Source organism: Anomaloglossus baeobatrachus, chromosome 2, assembly GCF_048569485.1.
Source record: "Anomaloglossus baeobatrachus isolate aAnoBae1 chromosome 2, aAnoBae1.hap1, whole genome shotgun sequence".
Taxonomy (NCBI): domain Eukaryota; kingdom Metazoa; phylum Chordata; class Amphibia; order Anura; family Aromobatidae; genus Anomaloglossus; species Anomaloglossus baeobatrachus.
This window is the reverse complement of record NC_134354.1, coordinates 439,730,057-439,742,556: the sequence shown is the minus strand read 5'-3', so window position 1 is coordinate 439,742,556 and position 12,500 is coordinate 439,730,057.

Below are 12,500 nucleotides of genomic sequence, written 5' to 3'. Positions count from 1 at the left end.
GCTACTGAGCATGCTCAGGCACTTTCTGCATCAGAGACTAGGTCCGGTAATGAACTCTTTGGCCCTGCCCCTGATGTGGGGCGCCCATATAGAACACAGGGCATCAGGTGTCCTGACGGCGTGGCCAGGCCACTCCCAAATGGCTTGCAGAGGCCCGCCCCTATGACTTGTCACCTCATTATTGATGGTCAGACGATGACTGGTGGGGTGTTTGTGTCGTGGCAGCCATGAGGTCATTATTGAAGTTGCGGTTCCAAATAGGACGCTAGTTATGCCACTCATGACGTGTCACTCTGCTTTTGTCTCCAGGTGATGCATTGTGGTCCAACCTGGTTTGGGGCAGACCCAGGTTATAAAACGGGCTGGAGCCAACAAGGAGGTGCGCAGTCTTCTATTATGCTCCGAAAGAGCACACCTCCATGTGTTGAACCCATTGCGGCTTTAGGCCAGAGGTAGGCAGGGATAGGGCGTCAATGCAGGCTGCCACCACAGTTGGTAACGCAGAACGGTTAAGACCAGCTCCTGTCCTACCAGTCCTGCTTGTGCAGCCCAGTGGCATTAACAGGCCTGCTGCTGCTGATGCACCTGCTGTCCACAGGTGTGGCCCCAATGCACACGGTCAGCGTACTCAATGGCCCCTGTGATGTTAACAGGGAGTTCCTGGGCTGGGTGGGCATGTGGACCCTGTGACGCTAACAGGGCTCCCAGTCTCCAGATCCGAGTAGCGTCTAACTCGTTTCAGGCTACTATTAGTTTCATAGCCATACAGTTCTGTATCCTCCACCTAACTTTCAGTTGCCAACCTCTCCTTTTCCATTTGGGAGCACAGTGGACACTGACTGCTGATGGGGATATATACCTTTCTCTTTCTTTTCTTATTAATTTTCGTTATATAGCGGTAACATAGTATATACCACCTTATCCAAATCTGCCAGTCCCACCGTAACAGATGGTGTTTCTTCAGCAAATGTTACTTTTGCTTAACCACCAAACCCACGGACAAAAACTGGGAGGAGTCTGACCAGTTGCTGCTGGAGTCTGAGGAGGAAGGACGGTTTGAGGCTTGCTCTGCTCCTCCAGAGCTTAGCCACCCCTGCTGCCTCTCCCTTCCCCAGGGGAGAGGCAGTGTGCTTGGGGCACCATGGAGCCTTGGGCCCCCACCTCCCGGTTGCCATCTGCGGGAGGTGGGGAACAGAGACTGGAGGAGCCGGTGAGGAGATCCTCCCAGATGCTCAGGCCGATGACCAGAGAACCTGGGTCAGAGGGGACCCCAGTCCCAAGACCCAGGACCCAGGGAGCTGGCCAGAGGGGAAGCCAGGACCAAGGCCGGGACCAGAGCCAGAACTAGGGCCGGAGTCAGGACTAGGGCCGGAGCCGTGACCAGGGCCGGAACCAGAGCCAGGACCAGGACCGGAGCCGAGATCAGGAACGGAGCCAGGACCAGGACCGGAGCCAGTATTGGAACCAGAAGCAGATCCCAATCCCGAACCAGGTGACTCCTGAACAAGGAGGCACCAGTGACGTGACGGATTGGGGTAGGTTGAAAGCCAATGAGGACACTGGAACATACGCCCTCCGTGTGAGGCATATGTTCCAGCAATACGAAGAATCGTGGCGGCAGGTATGTGTGCTGCAGGAGAGGTTAGTGGATGCCAGGTTCACCCGGGACCACGGGGCTCCGAGGAGCCGGGAGGAAAGCAGGGCCGCCGTTAGGCACCTCCGGGCAGAACTAGAGGCGGTCGTTGCTTTCCGTGAGGGGATCCTTAGGAATTCGGGTCCCTTTTGCGGGAAAAATGCGCAACGACGACCGCTTCGAAGCCATGAGGGGGGCAGCGAAGCCGGGGGCCAGTGGTGTGGGGTTGGGGCCTTCGGGGCCCCCAGGCGTGAGGTCTGTTTTGGCCTCAGTGCCGAAGGGGGCTCCGCTCCCTGTGTCAGCGCATAGGCCGGGGAGTCCTGGACGGGAAGGGACACTGACCCCAAAACAGCTGAATACTGCTGCAGGTAGCAGCAGTGCGGCAGAATCCCTCCACGTGGCGCTCCCGCGGCCGGAAGTGCCGCTACCGGAAGTGACGTCGCGGGTGGCGGTGCGGGTACCGCGACCGGAAGTGACGTCACCGGAAGTGGCGTCACGGGATGGTCCGGTGCCAAGGGTGGCGTCTTTGAAGGTGGGGAGTGTCTGGGAAGTGGAGGGAAAGCAGGCTGAGCACATGGCTTTAGCTGTCGGTGCTGTACTCCCTGCAGGGACCGACAATGATGGGGGAGGAAAGCCCAGCGGCGCTGCTGGGATTACAGGTTGTGCTGCTGGGCATGGGCAGGCTCCCCCTAGTCGGGAGCAGGAGGTACCGGCGGCACGGCGGAGCCCGGGAGGCGGTTCAGGGGCCCGGAGGTGGGGAGGCGGCCCTGGAAAAATTGGACCTGGCCGGACTGGAGGATCTCCTGCGGGCACCAGCCGCCCCAGAAGACAAGGTGGAGTTGTTTCGGGGAGCACCTCCGTGTGCCCAGGACAGTCGGTGGGATGAGGGGTACATGGAGGGGGACTCATGGATACAGATTCCTATAGCTCATCCTCCTCTTCGGAGGGGGATGGGCTTCTGAGAGAGATCCGGCACCTGGAATCCCCAGTGGAGTTTTCCAGGTTCTGTTTTGGGGATGAGGTGCCGGAAGAAGAGAAGATGAAGAGGAAAAAGAAGCACCGTATGAGGGAGGTGGTGGGCTTCCGGTACACATCCATGTCGGATTCGGAGGCCGCCACCTCCCGAGTCAGCCCGAGGCGTTGTGTGCCCCAGGGTCCCTCAGGGGGCAGGGGGCATGCATCTGATGGGGAGCGGGGGAGGACGCAGGGGACAGTAAACCCTGTTGCGGCCCTTGCTCCGGACCTCTCCAATATGGAGGACTTCCCATCACTTCCCTCCCCTTGTGCCTTGGCAGATTTGGGTACGGGGGGAGGGGGGATGGGGGTCAGTGGGGAGGTCACAAATATTAATATAGAAATGGAGGAGCTGCAAGTCGAGCCCGACCCGGTAGGTGTGGTATCTGGACAAGTATCGGGGGTTGTGGATGAGAGGACGCCTGGAGAGTTGAATGAAGCTTTGTTGGCTGAGGCAGCTTTTGAGAGTGCAAGGCGTGAAAGGAGGGAGAAAGAGGCAGAGGAGAGAGAGAAAGTGAGGAAGGAGAGAGAGAAAGTGAGGAAGGAGAGAGAGAAAGTGAGGAAGGAGAGAATGAGGGAGCAAGAGGAGAGAAAGAAGGGGGGGAAGAGTCTGTTGTGGGTTCTGCTGCCCCTCCAGTGGCAGCGGCTGGCTCTTCAAAAGCCGGTACATATGCTCAAGCTGCTGCTGCTGGGGAGAATGGACTGAGGGTGGCTGAGGTTTTGTACAACAGTTTCGAGGCAGGTGACTTGCAACATCGTCTCCTGAGCGCCCTGAAGAGAGGAGAGGAGACTATGCAAGTAGGGGATGAGGTGATAGACCTGTCGTTTTGGACAAAACGACATGGGCTGGCGGCTTTCCAAGATAGAGAGCGGGAGGGACCAATTGAGTGGTCTCTTCCTACAGCAGGGGGTCAGGGTGCCAGGAGGAATGCGGTCAGTTTTCGCTGGTCCAGCGTGAGCGGTGAGGCCTGTCCCTGGAATTGCCGGGACAAAATAGCTGAGCTCCTAGCGAAAATGGGCTTCAGGGGCCAGGATCTGGCTGCTTTCATCCAACCTGTTGGTACCCTTGATTTTGCGGCCAGTTTCATGAGACCAGAGGGCATGGAACTCTTCTGGTCTCGGTATGAGCTGGCCAAGCATACCCCTGCATGGAAAAATATTATAGCGGAAGCGGTCTCTCGGCAGAACATGGTGAAGACAGTAACGGTCATTACAGCAAATGAGTTACTGTCTTGTGTTGATATCATGACCTGGATCAGCCGCTACGGGGAGGTGGTCCAGGTCCCCGAGAAGATTCGTGACCGTTTTGGTTTCTGGACTGGAGGCTGGATCTTTAAGGTAAAGTTAAAGGTTTCAGGAAACTCTGATACCCACATCCCTCCCTCAACATTCCTGGGGAGGGACCGGATCCTGATTCACTACTGGGGGCAGCCGAAGGTCTGCTACAAGTGCGGTAGCCCCTCCCACTTCAGCGCAGGCTGCAAGGCACAGAAATGTGCCTTGTGTGGGGGGCTTGGTCATCTCGCCGCCACGTGTCGAGCCATTCGGTGTAACCTGTGTGGGGATCTGGGTCATCCATTCAGCCGGTGCCCACGCTCGTTTGCCAATGCGGTCCTTCGTAAGACCGCGGCTTCACAGGGTGCTGAGGAGCCCGCGGCAGAGGGTACTAGCAGAGGTGAGCAGAGCACTGGTCCGAGGAAGGAAAAGAGTGTGCCCCCCTCAAGAGTGAGGCGAGCGGAACAGCGCCGGAGGGAGAGAGAGCGGGGTGTGATGACCTTGCCCTCTTCCTCGGGGGCCCCGGTGGCTGAGGATCTGGGCATCGAGCTGGATGAGGAGGAGAGAAGGATTAGAGGAGAGGAGGACGCCGACGCCTCGCCTTCCTCTTCTGGGGAAGAACAGGAAGAGGGGGCGCAGGCATGGCAACAGCAACATCGTAAAAAGAAGGGTAAAAAGAGTAAAGCCGGGAGGAGGAACAGGAGGAGGGGGGGGGGGGGTCTAAGACTCCTTCTTTGGAGTGGGACCCCTCCGGAACATCTATCCTGGAGAACCCTCCTGGTGAATCATCTACCCAGTCCAGTAAACCGAAGGAAAGCTCTATTGCCTCGCCTCTGGTGGTCCTCTCCAACCGGTACCAAACCCTGGATGAGAACATCCCTCCCTGCTCCGGTGGGGAGGAAGAGGGTGAGGTGCCGGGGGCTGCGGACAAGGATGTAGGGGCCTTGGGGGATGATGGATCCCCACCTCTGGGAGATCTCTCCTTAGAGGGTGGGATCGCCCCGAAACCGCCAGACAAATTGAGTGATAGGTGTATGGATGTATCGGTGTGCTTGAAGCGAATGGCCTCCTCACACAGTGAAGAGGAGTCTGGTGGTGGTGGGGGTGGGAAAAAGTTGGCTGTCGAGCTTCATAATCCTTGATGGCGGCACTCACCCCGTTGACGCTGGCAACCATTAATGTTGCCAGCATTAAGTCAGATGCGGCTAGATTTACGGCCTTTGATTTTCTCGGCCGGTTTGATGCCGACATTTTGTTTTTGCAGGAGACCAGGTTGACTGACCAGTCAGCCTTGAAGAAAGCAAGGCAGGAGTGGACCCATGGTCCCTCCTACTGGTCTCTTGCGGCCGAGCCGTATAGCGGGGGTGGCGATCCTTTTCAAGATCGCAGAGGTCACATGCCGACGGATTGAGCTCGAAATGGGACGGTGTCTGATTTTAGATGTGCGAAGGGTCAAGAGCTTCGGCTCATTAACATCTACGGTCCCCAAACTAAGTGGGATCGGAAAAGACTTTTTTATAAGGATCAAACCGTTTCTGTTTTGTAGCCGGCAGGTGGTCTTTGGAGGGGACTTTTACACTATCACAAGGCCCCGAGATAGAGGAGGTTCCAAAGACCGGCTGGCATACGACAGCGTGACGTTAAATAGTGTAGCTAGTGAGGCTTGCCTGGTTGATGTCCACATCAGGACTGATCCAGGCCACTCGGGGTTCACCTATTTTAGAGGTAGTCAGTGTAGGAGTAGGATAGATAGGTTCTATTTAACCCCTTCAGCCCCAAGCCTATTTTGACCCTAAAGACCAGGCCATTTTTTGCAATTCTGACCAGTGTCACTTTATGAGGTTATAACTCTGGAACGCTTCAGCGGATCCCGGTGATTCTGAGATTGTTTTTTCGTGACATATTGGGCTTCATGTTAGTGGTAAATTTAGGCCGATATTTTTTGCATTTCTTTGTGAAAAAAACGGAAATTTCGCGAAAATTTTGAAAATTTTGTAATTTTCAAACTTTGAATTTTTATGCTCTAAAACCAACGAGACATATGACACAAAATAATTAATAAATAACATTTCCCACATGTCTACTTTACCTCAGAACAATTTTGGGAAAAAAAAAAAATTTAAGGAAGTTATAGGGGTTCAAAGTTTATGAGCAATTTCTCATTTTTACAATAAAATTTACAAAGCCACTTTTTTTAGGGACCACATCACATTTGAAGCAATTTTGAAAGGTCTACATGACACAAAACACCCAAAAGTGACACCATTCCAAAAACGGCACCCCTCAGGCTACTCAAAACCACATTCAAGAAGGTTATTAACCCTTCAGGTGCTTCACAGTAACTAAAGCAATGTGGAAGGAAAAAATGAACATTTTACTTTTTGCAACAAAAATGTTAATTTAGCCTCAAATATGGCATATTCACAAGGGTAGCAGGATTAAATGAACCCCCAAAATTTGTTGGGCAATTTCTACTGAACACGCAGATACCTCATATGTGGCGAAAAACCACTGTTTGGGCGCACGGCAGGACTCGGAAGGGAAGGAGCGCCATTTGACTTTTTTGAACAGAAAATTAGCTGGAATAGTTAGCCTCACCATGTTGCGTTTGGAGAGCCCCTGAGGTGCCGAAACAGTGGAGCTCCCCCACATGTGACTCCATTTTGGAAACTAGACCCCTCATGGAATTTATCTAGATGTTTATTGAGCACTTTGAGCCTCTGGGGGCTTCACAAAAGTTAATAGAGTTGAGCTGTGAAAATAAAAAAAAATTTTTTTACCACAAAATTGTTACTTCAACCAGGTAGCTTTTTTTTTTCACAAGGGTATCAGGAAAAATTGCACCATAAAATGTATTGTGCAATTTCTCCTGAGTACACAGACACCTCATATGTGGTAGAAATAAAATGTTTGGGTGCACAGCAGGGCTCGGAAGGCAAGGAGCGTCATTTGACGTTTCAAACGCAAAATTGTCTGGGATAATTAGCGTATTCCATGCTGTTTGGAGACCCCCTGAGGTGCCGAAACAGTGGAGCTCCCCCACATGTGACCCCATTTTGGAAACTAGACCCCCATGGCATAGAAAAAAAAACAGCGGAAGATGGGGGGGGGGGGCGGCAGATGGGGCGGCAGCAGATGGGGGGCAGCGGCATATAAAGGGAGCATCTGTGATTGTGAGACGGCGGCTGGGATTGGGTGGGGGCGGGTGGGGGGGATGGGTGGGAAGGGGAGTGGGAGGTGAGATTGGGGATAGTTACCCTACAGGATGGATCTAGGCAGCTGGATCACAGGAGATGAAGGAGGCAGCAGATCGGGGAGGGTGAGAGGTGGGGGAGGGAGCGCAGCGCAGATCATGGAGGAGACAGGTGAGCAGAGCACAGATCACGGAGGAGACAGGTGAGCAGAGCACAGATCACGGGGGTGAGGGAGAGCGGACAGCAGATCATGGGGGTGACAGGTGAGGGAGCACAGATCACGGGTTGACAGGTGAGGGAGCACAGATCACGGGGGTGAGAGGTGAGGGAGCACAGATCACGGGGGAGACAGGTGAGCAGAGCGCAGATCACGGGGGTGAGAGGTGGAGGGAGAGTGGACAGCAGATCACGGGGGTGACAGGGGAGGGAGCACAGATCACGGCGGTGACAGGGGAGGGAGCGCACATCACGGCGGTGACAGGGGAGGGAGCGCACATCACGGCGGTGACAGGGGAGGGAGCGCACATCACGGCGGTGACAGGGGAGGGAGCGCACATCACGGCGGTGACAGGGGAGGGAGCGCACATCACGGCGGTGACAGGGGAGGGAGCGCACATCGCGGCGGTGACAGGGGAGGGAGCGCACATCGCGGCGGTGACAGGGGAGGGAGCGCACATCGCGGCGGTGACAGGGGAGGGAGCGCACATCGCGGCGGTGACAGGGGAGGGAGCGCACATCGCGGCGGTGACAGGGGAGGGAGCGCACATCGCGGCGGTGACAGGGGAGGGAGCGCACATCGCGGCGGTGACAGGGGAGGGAGCGCACATCGCGGCGGTGACAGGGGAGGGAGCGCACATCGCGGCGGTGACAGGGGAGGGAGCGCACATCGCGGCGGTGACAGGGGAGGGAGCGCACATCGCGGCGGTGACAGGGGAGGGAGCGCACATAGCGGCGGTGACAGGGGAGGGAGCGCACATAGCGGCGGTGACAGGGGAGGGAGCGCACATAGCGGCGGTGACAGGGGAGGGAGCGCACATAGCGGCGGTGACAGGGGAGGGAGCGCACATAGCGGCGGTGACAGGGGAGGGAGCGCACATAGCGGCGGTGACAGGGGAGGGAGCGCACATAGCGGCGGTGACAGGGGAGGGAGCGCACATAGCGGCGGTGACAGGGGAGGGAGCGCACATAGCGGCGGTGACAGGGGAGGGAGCGCACATAGCGGCGGTGACAGGGGAGGGAGCGCACATCGCGGCGGTGACAGGGGAGGGAGCGCACATCGCGGCGGTGACAGGGGAGGGAGCGCACATAGCGGCGGTGACAGGGGAGGGAGCGCACATAGCGGCGGTGACAGGGGAGGGAGCGCACATAGCGGCGGTGACAGGGGAGGGAGCGCACATAGCGGCGGTGACAGGGGAGGGAGCGCACATAGCGGCGGTGACAGGGGAGGGAGCGCACATAGCGGCGGTGACAGGGGAGGGAGCGCACATAGCGGCGGTGACAGGGGAGGGAGCGCACATAGCGGCGGTGACAGGGGAGGGAGCGCACATAGCGGCGGTGACAGGGGAGGGAGCGCACATAGCGGCGGTGACAGGGGAGGGAGCGCACATAGCGGCGGTGACAGGGGAGGGAGCGCACATCGCGGCGGTGACAGGGGAGGGAGCGCACATCGCGGCGGTGACAGGGGAGGGAGCGCACATAGCGGCGGTGACAGGGGAGGGAGCGCACATAGCGGCGGTGACAGGGGAGGGAGCGCACATAGCGGCGGTGACAGGGGAGGGAGCGCACATGGCGGCGGTGACAGGGGAGGGAGCGCACATGGCGGCGGTGACAGGGGAGGGAGCGCACATAGCGGCGGTGACAGGGGAGGGAGCGCACATAGCGGCGGTGACAGGGGAGGGAGCGCACATAGCGGCGGTGACAGGGGAGGGAGCGCACATCGCGGCGGTGACAGGGGAGGGAGCGCACATCGCGGCGGTGACAGGGGAGGGAGCGCACATAGCGGCGGTGACAGGGGAGGGAGCGCACATAGCGGCGGTGACAGGGGAGGGAGCGCACATAGCGGCGGTGACAGGGGAGGGAGCGCACATGGCGGCGGTGACAGGGGAGGGAGCGCACATGGCGGCGGTGACAGGGGAGGGAGCGCACATGGCGGCGGTGACAGGGGAGGGAGCGCACATGGCGGCGGTGACAGGGGAGGGAGCGCACATGGCGGCGGTGACAGGGGAGGGAGCGCACATGGCGGCGGTGACAGGGGAGGGAGCGCACATGGCGGCGGTGACAGGGGAGGGAGCGCACATGGCGGCGGTGACAGGGGAGGGAGCGCACATGGCGGCGGTGACAGGGGAGGGAGCGCACATGGCGGCGGTGACAGGGGAGGGAGCGCACATGGCGGCGGTGACAGGGGAGGGAGCGCACATGGCGGCGGTGACAGGGGAGGGAGCACACATGGCGGCGGTGACAGGGGAGGGAGCGCACATCGCGGCGGTGACAGGGGAGGGAGCGCACATCGCGGCGGTGACAGGGGAGGGAGCGCACATCGCGGCGGTGACAGGGGAGGGGGCGCACATCGCGGCGGTGACAGGGGAGGGGGCGCACATCACGGCGGTGACAGGGGAGGGGGCGGGTAGCTAACCACGGGGGTGAGAGGTGGGGGGAGCGTGCAGCACATCACGGAGGGGAGGGGGCGAGCAGCACATCACGGAGGGGAGGGGGCGAGCAGCACATCACGGAGGGGAGGGGGCGAGCAGCACATCACGGAGGGGAGGGGGCGAGCAGCACATCACGGAGGGGAGGGGGCGAGCAGCACATCACGGAGGGGAGGGGGCGAGCAGCACATCACGGAGGGGAGGGGAGGGGAGGGGGCGAGCAGCACATCACGGAGGGGAGGGGGCGAGCACCGATCACGAGGGGAAGGGGCCGGGCAGCAGATCGGAGGGAGCGGTGGCACTATGACAGATGGAGGAGGACAGGGTGCACGATCCCAGTCCTCCTCCATCTGTCATAGTGCCACCGCTCCCTCCGATCTGCTGCACGGAGGTGAGGGGCCGGGCAGTAGATTGGGGGGAGCGGTGGCACTGTGGCAGATGGAGGGAGGTGTGGGGGTGAGGGTGCGGGCAGGAGATCGGGGAGACAGGTGGCAGATCGCGGAGGGCAGCGGCGGATCGGGACGCTTTTCGTACAGTGCAATGGCAGCGCGGCAACTTCCGGGTCCCATGCTCCGGTCTCATAACAGCATGGGACCGGAGCTTGTTGCCCTGCCATTGCACTGTGTACACTCACTGTGTGTGCTGGCGTGCTGCAGGGACGATGACGGGGGCGGTCACCGGCAACAGGTCCACTGTGATTGGAGAAATCGGTCAGAAGGCCGATCTCTCCAATCAGAGCATTGGAGCTGGGGGAGGGTGATCCAGTGAGGTCACCCAGCTCCAGCCAATGGCCAGTGCTACAGCTGCACTGGCCAGGGCTGGATTTTAATGTTTCAGTCATTTTAAATGGCAGGAACATTACAGTGGCTGTGATTGGTTGAGCGGCGTTCGTCAGCCAATCACAGCCTCCGTAGGTCCGGGAAGGAGGCACCACCCCTCCTAAGGTCAGGAACAGGTCCCCTCCTCCCCGAATCTGCGGTTTTTGTTAACATATTGCAGTCACCGGAGGCTCCGGTGCCGCGATTCCGCCATGACGGAAAGATCCGTCCTTGGTCGTTAAGGCCCAGGGCACAAGGACGGATCTTTCCGTCCATGGTCGTGAAGGGGTTAAAGGAGGAAGCCATTTTCTCACCGTTATCGGTTGTGGAAGTGGAATTCTCTGATCACTGTCTTATATGTTTTTCTTTGAATGTTGCAGAGACCCCTCGGATGGGAAGAGGCATGTGGAAATTAAATTCAACACTCCTGGAGGAAGCAACTGTGAGTCTTTTGAGGATTTTCTTCAGAGCCAGGTACCGTTATTGGGCCTTTGTAGCACTGAGTCAAAGTGGTGGGAGATGTTTAAATATCGGGTGGCGAGATTCTTCCGACAGCTTGCCAACCTCAGAAGCTTGAACAGGGATCGCCTGTATCATAGCCTGAGGAGGAAACTCGAGACCTTGGTCTCGGCTGGGGGTGACCGTGAGGAAATCTCCAGGGTGAAGGCCTTGCTCAAGAGGTGTCAGTATGATAGGCACATATCTTTGGTCTTTGAGAGGGATTTCGGGAAATATCGCTCGCACGACCCCTACAAAAACTGTAAGATATCAGTGAATGGTAAATTGATTGTGGGTCTGAAGGATAGTACGGGATCTTTGGTACGGTCCAAGTCAGAGATCCTGGAGGTCGTCAGATCTTTCTACTCTCACCTCTTGGGGAGGAGGGAGCCTGACCGAGAGGGGATTTCGGCTTTCCTGGCTGAGACCATCCCCATGTCAGGGGTAGACCCCTCGCTTGGTGTTTTGACAGAGGATATCGGGGAAGAGGAAGTGAGACTGGCCATTGATGGGCTTCGGCCCAAGAAATCGCCAGGTCCGGATGGCTTAACGTCCGAGTTTTACAAGATCTTTAAGGACTCTTTAGTCCCCTTATTGACGAGGGCTTTTAACGCCTGCCTTTCCTCGGGTGTGCTACCAAAATCAATGAGGAGATCAGCTTTGATTCTTTTGTCAAAAGGTAAAGATCCATCGCACATTGAGGATTGGAGGCCCATATCACTTCTCAATGTGGATAGAAAGATTTTGGCAAAAGTGCTTTTCACTAGGTTGGTGAAATTTGCACCAGAGCTCCTTTCGGAGTCCCAGCACTGCACTGTTCCTGGTCGAGGCGCTTTTAGCGCCGTTCTGGGTGTCCGGGAGGCCGTGGAGCAGGGCAGGGTGGGTCTTTGGAATGGGTACTTACTGTCCTTGGATCAAGCTAAAGCTTTTGACCGGGTTGATCATGAGTATCTCTGGTCAACTCTCATGAGATATGGTCTGCCGGGTGGGTTTGTTAGCTGGCTACAAACATTGTATCAAGGGGCAGAGACTTTCCCGTTGGTGAATGGTTGGGTTGGACGGCCTTTTGTGGTGGGTTCTGGTGTTCGCCAGGGTTGCCCGCTGAGCCCACTGCTCTATGCTTTTGCAATCGACCCCTTCATCCGAAGGATAGATTGTGGGCATTTGAGGGGGGTTCGGATGGGTGATCCTGGCCCACGGGAGGCCATGCTGAAGGCAGTGGCCTACGCGGATGATGTCACTGTCTTTGTCTCTTCGCAAGAGGAGGCAGGGGTGGTGTTGTCGGAAGTGGAGCGCTACTCTGAGGTTTCCGGGTCCAGGATCAATCATGATAAATGTGAGAGTCTCTGGCTGGGTGGAGGAGAGCCTGATTTCAGTCTCCCGGACACTCTCCCGGAGCCCCAGGAATATGCCAAGATTCTAG